The sequence below is a fragment of the Felis catus genome, chromosome B1 (assembly GCF_018350175.1).
Source record: "Felis catus isolate Fca126 chromosome B1, F.catus_Fca126_mat1.0, whole genome shotgun sequence".
Classification (NCBI taxonomy): Eukaryota; Metazoa; Chordata; class Mammalia; order Carnivora; family Felidae; genus Felis; species Felis catus.
The window spans coordinates 107532364-107544827 of record NC_058371.1 but is presented as its reverse complement, the minus strand read 5'-3'; the positions used below and the strand labels follow the sequence as shown (position 1 = coordinate 107544827).

The 12464-nt window shown below is 36.5% G+C and overlaps 1 long non-coding RNA gene across 1 annotated transcript in view; it reads left to right on the top strand.

Annotated features, from left to right (window-relative positions):
- Positions 1–2223, top strand: part of LOC123384968 — a 31504-nt gene extending 29281 nt beyond the window's left edge. The window contains exon 3 of the long non-coding RNA XR_006596836.1: positions 440–2223. This is a non-coding gene — a long non-coding RNA (uncharacterized LOC123384968). The remainder of the gene's footprint in view (positions 1–439) is intronic.
- The last annotated feature ends 10241 nt before the right edge of the window (positions 2224–12464 follow it).

Here is a 12464-nt window from a genome sequence, read left to right as displayed (position 1 = left end):
TGAATTCTTTATTGAACCCCTCCATAACCCATTATGATTATAGTGGTCACAAGGAGAACTCTTGAGATTTGGGGAATTTTCTGTCACTAAATGGTGCTGGTGATATGGATGTATTGACTTTAGCAAAGTTTAAGTTGTACAATCGATTATGCACATTATATGTTGTATTTGTATAGAATATTTTCTTTAAAAATGCCCACAAATAAGCACACATGAACATATACGAAAATGATCACGTGGTTAAAAAATAAAACAACAGCTTGCTTTTGAAATGAAAAGGAGCAAAAGTATCTCCAGCATTCTGAGAATTTTGGAGAAATTTCAGAATACTACATCAGAATTGGTTTTAAAAGCTTTTCTTTATATCACTTATATCAATATCCCATTGAACCATTAAATAATTTTAAGGATGTAATGTGATTCTCTTTCCCACCCTTAGGTGTCATATTAAAACTGCTTGGAAGATCTTTTTTATCAGAGGAAAAAGAGTCAATTGATGTAAAAATATAACAAACTCTGTTGGTCAAAAAAATGATGGCCATTACACTTGAGCTCTGTCTCTCTGGCGTCGTACTCACCCATTTTCTGTTTAAACATCATGTTTGATTCTTCTATCCAACAAATGTAATTATATCACATAAATCAAAATCACATTTAGTTGTTTCTCAAAAGAGAGAAGAGCCAAAGTTAATAAACTGCTGGTGGTTGAAACTCCAAGATCTCTAAACAATGTTCATTTCTTCTTATTTTGAGTTGCTATAAATTAGTTTTGTACATGCCTAATTTGAGATTAGAATTGGGATTACAAATTTAGGAATTACCAGAATATGCAAGAATAATTAATCAAAGTAGATAATGCCACTTAGATTGAAGTATAGAGAGAAGTTTGAGGACTTATTCTAGGAACACACCAAATTTCAGCGGCCTAGGGGGAGACAAAGAGAATTTCCAATAGGGTAGTAGAAAATCAAGAAACTGTAGTATCAGGAAAAATAAGTAAATATATGTTTCAAGGTTGCAGTGATCAACAATTATCAAAACTACTGAAAAGTGACCATTCCTTTTAGCAACTTAGAGTCCATTATTGATCTTGACAAGTACATTCAGTAAAATACTTGGTTAAAAAGTCAGTGTGTGAGGGGCACCTGTGTGGCTCAGTTGGTTGGGCGTCCAGTATCGGCTCAGGTCATGATCTCAGGACTGGTGAGTTAGAGCACCATGTCCGGCTCTGTCCTGACAGCTCAGAGCTTAGAGACTGCTTCAGATTCTGTGTCTCCATCTCTGCCCCTCCACTGCTAGTGCTCTGTCTCTCTCAAAAATAAAATAAACATTAAAAGTTAAAAAAAAAAAAGTGTGTGAGATAGGATGGAATGTGGTCAAGTGAGACTGAGCATTTACAATTCAAGTAAAGATAACAGAGATAATATTTGAATAAAAATGAGATTAAAGTAAACACTTGAACACAGTAAAATAACCCTCCCTTACCCTCCATCGTTTATATAAGTTATGTAGGAGCCAAGTTGGAGAGCAGTGAAATGTGATAATTTGCACCACTGGTATCTTTGCAGAATTACTGGCTCCATCACATTGATTTGCCTTTTTGGTAGTAATGGAGAACTGGGAGTTTCCACTTAGCGATTGATTCCTACTTTAAAATCTTAGCATCGTTAGGTACGAAGGTAACCATTGTAGGGATTTTGCTACTTCCTAAGTCTATCTACTCTGACTACGCACATTGCAGAGGAGGTGTATCCTGTGACTGGCTTCTACAGACTACCAAGCCTACTATGAGATGGACTTGGGTCAAAACTCTAACACTTTTAGAAAGTTACTTCTATCTAGTAAATCACAGAGGAATTTCAAGTATCCAGAAACTAACATTGATTTAAGAGTATTTTTTCATAATCTCTGAAAAATTAGGGTGTTTCCTTAATGTTAAAACATAAACACCTAGCTAAATAGCCTCAGGATATTTGGCTGAAGCTTTGCAGTGACATACAGCATATTGTTTTTACATTACTATTATAGGGCCCTTCCTCAAGTGTTTCAGCTTTACCTGGGCTCTCTCTGGGACTGAGGATTAACTCAGCAAATAATTCAAATGGTGGGACAGGGTTATCTATTGTATTGGCTCAAGTCAAACCTGTGTTTACATTATCTTGAGTGGTTTATGGTTGTTAATTTTGTTGTTTGTTGTTCACAAACTGGCTTCCATCTATTTTTGCCCTGTAGTATCAGTAGATTAAATCACTCTGATAGTACTAAAGAGCTGTCTGTTATGGTAATTTTACCTTTTCTCTAATGGCATTGTTTCTATCTGACTTTTGCCACTCTGAACTCAGCTATCTTCACGGAAAAGGGCTCATTTCAACTGGCTATCCCATACCAGTCTCACAGCCACAAAGTGCTAATCAGAGATGATGAAGCTATCTCATGGTATGATTTTCAATGTTCTCTAGATTTTTAAAAATTAATTTATCAATTATTTATTGAATGCTACTATATGCCAGGCTCTATTCTAGACACATTCAATAGTGAACAAAATAGACAAAAAAACCTGTTCTCATAGAGTTCACGTTCCTTTTGAAGAACTCAAAAAGAGTAAAATCCAGAGCGTATCAGAAAGTTACTATATATGCTTTGAAAATAAAACAAACAAACAAAAAACAAACCCAAAGAAGGTGGTGAGAAATATAGGGAGCGTGTGGTGTAATTTTAAATAAGATGTACAGGGAAGATCTCACTGAAAATTTGGCATTTAAAGCAAGACTTGAAGAGGTGAGAAAGAAAGCCATGTGGGAAATGAGACTGTGCTTGTAGGGGAGGGGTGCGAAATAAAATGGCAAATGCCAACACCCTGAACTAAGACTTTAGTGGCGTGTTTGAGAAACAGTGAGGAGTCAGGTGTAGTTGGAATTGAGGGACAGAGGAGAGGTTAAATAAGTAAGGAGTAGACGTAGACCATATTCAATTGGTCTTCACCTTGTTTCCATTACCACCCCCAGCTATCTTGGGAAGGTTTAGAAATTTTGTTATGACTTCTTCCACATGGACATCAGGACTAAGGAGAGGACAGTTTGGCATTCCAAAGCCTTTATGAATGTCTCTTTGATTTGTCTCCAGAAGCAACATATGGAGGAGCCTTTTGGATTTGACTTTTTCCTATTCAAGTTGTTTTGTGTATCACCACTGAGTAGTATTCCATGAGTAGATATACCACAGTTTAACTAGTCACCCAGAGAAGCATATCTGGCTGTTGCCAGCTTGGGGCTACTATGAAGAAAGTTGCTATAAACACTCAAGTAGAGGACTTTGTGTGACTGACTTTGTTTCTCTAGAATGAATGTCTAAGAGCTCAATGACTGAGATGCATGGTATTTGCAAGTTTAATTTTTTAAAAGAAACTCCAAACTGTTTTTCAGGAAAGCTCTACCATTTTACATTCCCGAGAGCAATGTATGAGGGATCCATTTTGTCAACAAACTTGCCAGCATTTGATGTTGTTCCTATTTACTTTAGCCATTCTGATGGGTGTGTAGTGACAACTCATGTTTTTAAAAACATTAATATACTTTATGGTTTCTGAATGTTTTTAAGTTTACAGAAAAATTGAAACATTTTCATATACCCCCTGCAGATCTTTATATGCAGATAACAGTAGAGGGTACTGTAGCAATTTTAAAATGATACATTTACTGTAACAGCCTAACCTCCCTGAGGCATTAACATCCTTCCTTCACAAATTTCTAAGGAATTTCTGTTGACTTTATGTATAGGGGCAGTCATTGAGTCCACATTTACAGAACTAATCCAGCAAATACGAAATCCTTGCCTTCCGTACAATACTAGCATATTAAATTCCAATTTTCAGAAAAGTACACTCATACTGGTACATATAACAGATAAAAGTATTTATCTCCTAAGTTCTCAGTCTCAGAATCAATTTGTAGTTGTGTTGCCCACATTTTTCCTCTTTATTAAGTGTTTTCATTTTTTTTTTTTTTATTTTTTTTTCAACGTTTATTTACTTTTGGGACAGAGAGAGAGAGAGAGAGAGACAGAGCATGAACGGGCGAGGGGCAGAGAGAGAGGGAGACACAGAATCGGAAACAGGCTCCAGGCTCTGAGCCATCAGCCCAGAGCCCGACGCGGGGCTCGAACTCACAGACCGTGAGATCGTGACCTGGCTGAAGTCGGACGCTTAACCGACTGCGCCACCCAGGCGCCCCAAGTGTTTTTATTTTTAAAAAAAAATTTTTTAATGTTTATTTATTTTTGAGACAGAGAGAGACAGAGCATGAGTGGGGCAGGGTCAGAGAGAGAGGGAGACACAGAATCTGAAACAGGCTCCAGGCTCTGACCTGTCAGCACAGAGCCCATTGTGGGGCTCAAACCCACGAACTGTGAGATCATGACCTGAGCCGAAGTCAGACGCTTAACCAACTGAGCCACCCGGGTGCCCCAAAATGTTTTCATTTTTCGGTAAAATTTTTTTCTTTATTAAATTTTAACTTGTAATTTACACACTGATCTATGCTGATATCAAAGTTTAGTTACAGATCTGTATACATGAGAAGTAGTGGAGGTGAACTTAACTTTTTGCAACCTAACACACTCAATAGACAATTAGGCAGAATGATTACTGAGGCTAAGGCACCATCATTATGCAGTAGAAAAAAAAAAAAAAAACTGGTAAGAAAATCTCCTTAATCATGTATGTCTTTGGTTTTTGAATACCCTCATGTATTTCCATCTCAATTTATGGAGTTCTGGTGTTTCTAAATCATTGCCTTATTCTTTATTTCCTAAAGTTTTAAATGATGTGAATTCAACTGATGCTAAATTCTGGCTCAGTATTCCAGGTGTGAGGAGAATTTATTTTGATGTTCTTTTAAACACTAGTGCCTGAGGCAAACGTTTAGACACCTGAGTTTGTCATTCTCTTTAACTCAAAAGCACTTTTATAAATATTCTTTTCCTGCAACAGTCTTCTAACTCTTCATGGCCTTGATAGTAATCTTTGGTAGTGGTCACTTGGTTCCCAAAGTGCCTATAATAGGCATTTCATAAATAGTGGTCACTGATGACATTATAGTTAAGTGTTTAGCTCCTTGATGACATTTACTGAAAAAAAATCCCCCCCCACACACAATTAGACATATAATATCGTGGCATTTGAGCCAAATCAAACTGCTTGATCACAAATTCCCTCTTCTTGAATTCTCTCTGGTTCTAGTTCCTGACACTTGTCTGTACTAATTTTTATATCAAGCCTTTTATAGGTGAACAACTGAAACCAATGCTACCTGACTTCTGGGAAGGAATATTGTATTAGAATTCTTGAGGGAAATAGCACCAATAGAATAGAACATAGGAGAAGGGAAGGAAAAATAAAAACACAGAGGGAGGCAAGCCATAAGAGACTCTTAAATACAGAGAACAAACTGACGGTTGCTGGAGGGGAGGTGGGTAGGGGGATAGGTTAAATGGGTGATGGGCTTTAAGGAGGGCACTTTCTGGGGTAAGCACTGGGGAACATATGTAAGAGATGAATCACTACGTTCTATTCCTGAAACTGAGCTGCACTCTATGTTAACTAATGTGAATTTAAATAAAACAAATTTTAAAAAGTATGCAGAGAAACAAAAACATAGAACTCTCCAGGCAAATAAAATGTAAAGCGTATCTATGCACACACACTCTCTCTCTTATTTGTGAGTGCTGCCTGGCTACTCTGAAATCTGTAGGGGAAACAAGCTGACTGGATATACAGGTAGGGGTGCTGCTGATGTAGCTCTAGTCTGAAGGCAAAATTCCTTCTTCCTCAAGAAGCCTCAGGCTTTGCTCTTAAGGCCTTCAGTTGATTGGGTGAGACCCATCCACATTTGGAGGATAAACTGCTTGACTCAGTGTACTGATTTAAACATTCACCACATCTAAAAAGAATACCTTCTCAGCAACATCCAGATTGGCATTTGACCAAAAACTAAGGGTCATGGCCTAGACAAGCTGACAAGACAAATGGACTATCACAATTATATTAGAATATACACGTAGCTTAAAATTGTAGGGAGGTTTAAAATCCAGGTGCAGGAATAGAAACCAGGTTGCATACCAGAGACCGCAGCTTGTCCACCTAGGTTTGCTTCCACAAGGCCTCAGGCTATTCACAATTACCCGATGGATTATGGACTGTCACTGCTCTGGTGAAAACTACATCTTTTAACGACCACAGCCACCACTCCTGCTACTCCGCTTAACCTATAGGCACATTAACACTGGGAAGAATCTTTGTGTTCTTAGCTTTCATTCTTAATCCCAGTCATTCCTTCATTTGTTTAATATAAGTGTATCAACAAATGACTATATTACAGAATGTTTTTGAATATTAGGAATATGACAGATCAAAACAACGACCTCTGATCTTCTGGAACTTGCATTCTAAAAGGGAGAAATAGACCATAAGCAAACTTAGGTACATAGATAACTGCTATAGAGGTAAATAAATCCAGGAGTGTGGCTGTTAGGCTGCTGCAGTGAAAACTTTAGTCTTCCCGTGAGATGATATTGGATAAAATTTTCATGAGAAAATAAAGGAGAAATGAAGTTATCCATGTAGAGAGTCTAGACTGCTTGAGGAATTGTAGGCCATGTTAAAGATTTGGCTCTTTCCTTGAAAGGGCTAAGACAGTATTTGAGGGTTTTAATCAGAGGAGTGAAAAGACTTGTGTGTTTAGCACAATCCCTCTGGCTGCCAAATAAAGAATACTGAGAGGAAACAAGAGTGAAAGTGGTGAAGTGGCCATTCCAATACAATAGAGGGAGAGAAGTATTCAGGTCAAAAATATATTTTGAAGGTAGAATTGTCAGCATTTGCTGCTGAATGAGGTGTAATATCTGTATTGAAGAGTCAGATGATTCTGAAGCATGTGTCCTGAGCAACTGGAAAGGTGGAGTTGCTCTAAATTATGAAGAGTGATTTTAAGAGGTTCAGTCTTGTGCTCGTTAAATGTGTGATGCCTATTTGATGTACAAGTAGAGAGATATAATAAGAGTGTGTGTACCCATTTCTGTCACAAAGGGTGGATGGAGATCCAGGCTTGGGAAAGAACAGCATGTAGGTAGATGTAAAAGCCAAGGAACTAAATGAAGTAACCAAGTAAGAAAATGTAGCTAGAGGTGAGATCCAAAGGCCTTGAACAAGAATGGTTTCAGTGGAGTGGCGTGAGAAAAAAATCCTGATTGAAACCGAGTCAAGAGAAATTGGAGAGAATTTATAGTCCTTGTGTTCAAGCAAATCAACGACTTCATTTAAAGGGTAGTCGAGAATCAAGACTGAAGCTTGAAAAGGTGATACGTAATTAAATAAGGCTCTCATTTCATGTAATAATGATCCAAGTAGGAGACAAAAATTGGTGACACGGGGGATCTGTGTTAGCATTGCTGGAGCAGTATTCTTGTGTTAGCAACTATGTGTGTGACCTGGTGTAAAAATAGAAGGTGAGAACTTGGTTAGAGCCAACAGTTCATGTATAGAGACAGGGAAGAAAAAAATAGCAGAATTTATGGGCAAAGATGCAGGTAGGTTGAACATTAATCTCAAATCTGTCATGAGTGTGTGTGATTGGAAGAGTCCAGGTCAACAAATCTTTACCAGACCTGCAAGCTATACTGAGAACCCAATTATTTTGCATTTCCAGCTTCCAGGATAGGAAGTGGTATTTGATCTTCCACAGTCATCCTTGGAGATTTCCCCAATATATAAGAATGTAGCTCAGATTCTGAAAGACAAAAATGAGAGCTATCTTTTATAGTTACTGTCATATGTGGAGGAGCACCTGATTTCCCAGTAGCAGTTCTTGGTCTCTTCCCGATTGGATTAAAGTTAGTTCTTGTCACCCTTCCAGAGCTCCTCTGCCTACATTCAGAACCAGACACCAGCCCCCACAGCCCATGGTTTTACTTCCCTAAACTACTTTTATTGGATTTCCTTTTATAAAACTTACTTGTTTTTAACCCAAGTAACTCCTTTTAATATTTAAAATTTGTTTATAATTATTGCTTGCTTTTCAATTTATGTTCTTTACATTTTTGAGCTAAGTCATCACTTTATACTTTTGAAATATTATCTGTAATTATTCTATATTCGAGACACATAGAATGATTTAAAGGTTATCTAGTGACTAGAAAATTTGGTGATTAAAAAATTTTTTTTTAAGTTTTTTGTTTTTATCTTTGAGGGAAAGACAGAAAGTGAGTGAGGGAGGGGCAGAGAGAGAGAGAGAGAGAGAGAGAGAGAGACAGAGAGTCCCAAGCGGGCTCTGCCCTATGAGCACGGAGCCTGATGTAGGGCTCGAACTCACAAACCATGAGATAATGACCTAAGCTCAAACCAATAGTTGGAACTTAACCAACTGAGCCACCCAGGTACCCCCATGTGATTGTTTTTTTTTTTAAATGCTAGATGTTCCCTAGTGAAAACACTTTCACTAATACTAGCAAACTTTGTTACTGAAGGTCATCAGAGTTTCAAGGTTTCATTTACTGGCCAGTGAATGTCATTAGCATAGGGTGGCATGAATTTATCTTATGTACAGTGCAGATGTTCTCTTGTTTTATATGCCTAATAGATCTTGGCTTGAAGCCTTGTTCAAAATATGATGTCTTTGGTCATTATGGAACAAAATAAACATCCACAGCTCTCCCTAATCTCTATTTAAAACCAATCTTACCTGGTAGGGGTGGTGGTGGTGTGCATGGGGCAGAGGAAGGGTATTAAGGTGTTCTGTTTGAGATTTTGTAATTACATTTTCTTACATTGGCTTTTGGCTTTTCCCTCGTTTGCTGTGAATCACTAACCATGGAACCTTTCACTTTCTCCCTTTTTTAACTGCTCAGTATATTGCAAATATTTCTGTGATTATTTGGAAGGTATATTTCTCCATCACCTGGTTTGAACATTAATAGATTTTTTCCCTTATATTTTTCTTCTTTTGTATATCCTTTCTCTTTTCAATAAGAATTCCCCAAACAGCATTCCTGATATCACAGAGCAGTGTTATTGAGAATTTATGGAATGCATTAATGATAAAAATTGCAGCAGGTAAGAGCCAAGTATTTTTTACTTAGAATTCATTAGGTTTTATTTATAGTAAAACATTTCATATTTTGGTGAAATTGAAAAAATTTTAATGTTTATTCATTTTTGAGAGACAGAAAGAGAACACAAATGGGGGTGGGGCAGAGAGAGAGGAAGGTACAGAATCTGAAGCAGGCTCCAGGCTCTGAGCTGCCAGCACAGAGCCCCAGTGAGGGGCTCCAACTTATGAACCTTGAGACCTTGACCTGGGCTGAAGTCAGACCTTATCCAACTGAGCCACGCACGCACCCGTATTTTAATGAAATTTTTAAGGTTTTCAACTTTGATGCCAAAAAATCCTTTTTATAATTATTTACTTTTATAATCAATATATTTTTATATAAATGTATGCAAAATGTAGAAATTGGAGATATTTAGAAAATTAAGTTATTCAAATATAAAGATATTTAGTATAAAATCAATATTTTGTTATTTTGATGTACATTAAAAAAAAAAAAAAGCATTGTAGAGGTGCCTGGGTGGATAATTGGTTAAGCATCTGACTTCAGCTCAGGTCATGATCTCACGGTTCTTGAGTTCAAGCCCCATGTTGGGCTTTCTGCTGTCAGCATAGAGCCCACTTCAGATCCTTTGTCTCCCTCTCTCTGGTCCTCCCCAGCTCCTGCTCTGCCTTTCTCAAAAATAAACAATCATTAAAAAGAAAAAAATAGCCCTGTAGCATTTAAACTTCATTTTGGCCATCATAAAGTTGTTTTAAAGATGTCCATACAATCTTTTACATATGCCTCACATGCAAGGAGATTTAATGATGTTATTAAAGATATATTTTTGTATAATTTATATAATAGATAATATATTTATATTAACTGAATATAGTCATACACACATATCTTAAGCTGCAATTTTAGAAAATAAATTTTTGGGGGTGCCTGGGTGGCTCAGTTGATTAAGCATCCAACTTCAGCTCAGGTCATCATCTTACAGTTTGTGGGTTCGAACCCCACATCGGGCTCTGTGCTGACAGTGTGGAGCCTGGAGCCTGCTTCGGATTCTGTGTCTTCCTCTCTCCCTGCCCCTTCCCTGCTTGCTTACTCTCTCTCTCTCTCTCGCTAAAAAACGAATAAACATTAAAAAAATTTAAGAAAATAAAATTTGGGATAAGTTATCCAGTTTCTAAATCTACATTAAAAGTTTCAATTTTCAGAATATGTATTTTATTTTCAATACAAATTCATAAAGCTATTTTCTATTTTTCAATTTGATTGAGCAGTGTACTCATCATGATTATTTTTCTCATCATAAGTTTGTAGTCACTGATCTCTGAAGTTTATAACTATATTTTAAGTAGTAAAAAGGCCAAAGATAAATAACAGGCATATTTTAAATGGCATGGTTAATATTAAGTTTAATTTAATTAAGGTTAATACAATAAGAATGAAATATATATTTATTGGAAAGGATAGAACCTTTGGAATGTATAGGTCCTGCTACTGTATATAATCATTGGTGTCCATGTTATAGCAAATACATTGATTATTAAAGACATAATTCAGCAAAACTGCAACTATTATAGATAATCCATAATACCTAAACCTTTTACAATTATTTTATTATGTATTTGTATTAACCAGGTATATTTTTTAAATAAGTATTCATTGCCAATTAATTTTACTTCTGCTGTATTTCCTCATTATTATTCTTTCATGATGCAAAAACTTTCTCTTCTACAAAATTTCATTACATTTCAAGTTTTACAATTTATTTAGGCTAAAATATGCAACATTTATACTACATTTAAAGCACTGCTAAATGTCCTTACATATTTATAAGGTACACTCAACATGGAAGAATGGGTTTTATCTTATATTCTGGTGTGAAATGTGAGGTATTAAAAATTTAAATATGTTTGAGAATGAAATAAAATATGTTCCATATTATGGATGGGTTTATTCAAGAAATACTTTTTATCTTAAAACATTATATATAAAAATAAATCCGTTTACTTGTTTAATTTTCTAGCTCTTTTCTGTTAAGAAATTCGGTGCTATTTGATCTTTAAATGTGAGTGAATTTGTGGAATTAATTAACTGAAATCATTATTGCACTCAAACATTATAGAGCACTTTCCCATATAATTATCTCATTGACCTTATTTGATATGATATAGTAATCTAGCTCTTGTAACCTTCATGGGAGAATTTAGATTTTTTTTTTTTTTACTATTTTACCATAAATGATGAGGATAGAAAAGAAGTTTGAGGAAACAAAACAACAACAACAAAAAACAGTCATTTTGTTCTGATCTGGAATTATTAAACAGAGTATATGTTAGCATTAATAAATTTTGTCTCACTAAGCAAATAAAGTGTGTGGGAGATGTTGTTTCTGCACTGCGAATGTCCTGTCAGTATTTCACTTTTTTGTCCTTTTCAGAGTGACTTAAAACTACCCCCTTTCAGTGCCTCTTTCTCTGAGGGTGTTCTCTGCCTCTGCAATCTGGTATGCCCATGTCACATGGAAGTGCCAATGAATTATAATGCCCCTGGTAGCAGCTCTCAATCAGTGACTGATAGGAATTGACAGTATATATCACAGGCCCCTTGCGTGACTTAACTCAGCTGTGTGCTCTAAACGGAGTACCTTAGTTTCAAAGCAGGATTTGTGAACAAAGCATTTGTTCATGGTAGTAACTTGCTTAATAAGGCACCCTGTATTGGCTTCTATTCCTTCATTTCTCCTGTTCTCTCCTAATGTTTCCTGGGAACACCTTATAAATAAACCAATTTTATGAAAATCCTCATATCGCAGTCTTCTCCTGGGGAAACCCCAAATAATTCAAATCAGTTAAACCAATAAAAAACTATGGGGCGCCTGGGTGGCTCCGTCGGTTAAGCATCTGACTTCGGCTCAGGTCATGATCTCACAGCTTGTGAGTTCGAGCCCCACGTGGGGCTCTGTGCTGACAGCTTGGAGCCTGGAGCCTGCTTCAGTTCTCTGTCTCCCTCTCTCTCTGCCCCTACCCTGCTTGCGCTCTCTGTCTCTCATAAATGAATAAATGTTAAAAAAAAAAAATTAAAAAAAAACAATAAAAAATACATCCAAATTTCTTTCAAATAGACCGTAATAATAAATAAACCATGGAGAAACAGGATTGCTTCTTATTTAAGAATACTGGAAGACTTAGATCAGCAAAACATGCCCAACTTCTACTATCTGTCAGAGAAAGCACTGAAAGAATCCTGGTCCAAGGAGGAGATTCCCTCATGAGTCTCTTGATTTGGTGGAAGCTAAGAATTTATTCCACTCATCACTTTTCCCTTTTTGAAGAAGTGACTAAAGATAAAAGCTAGCCATAAGCAGTTAA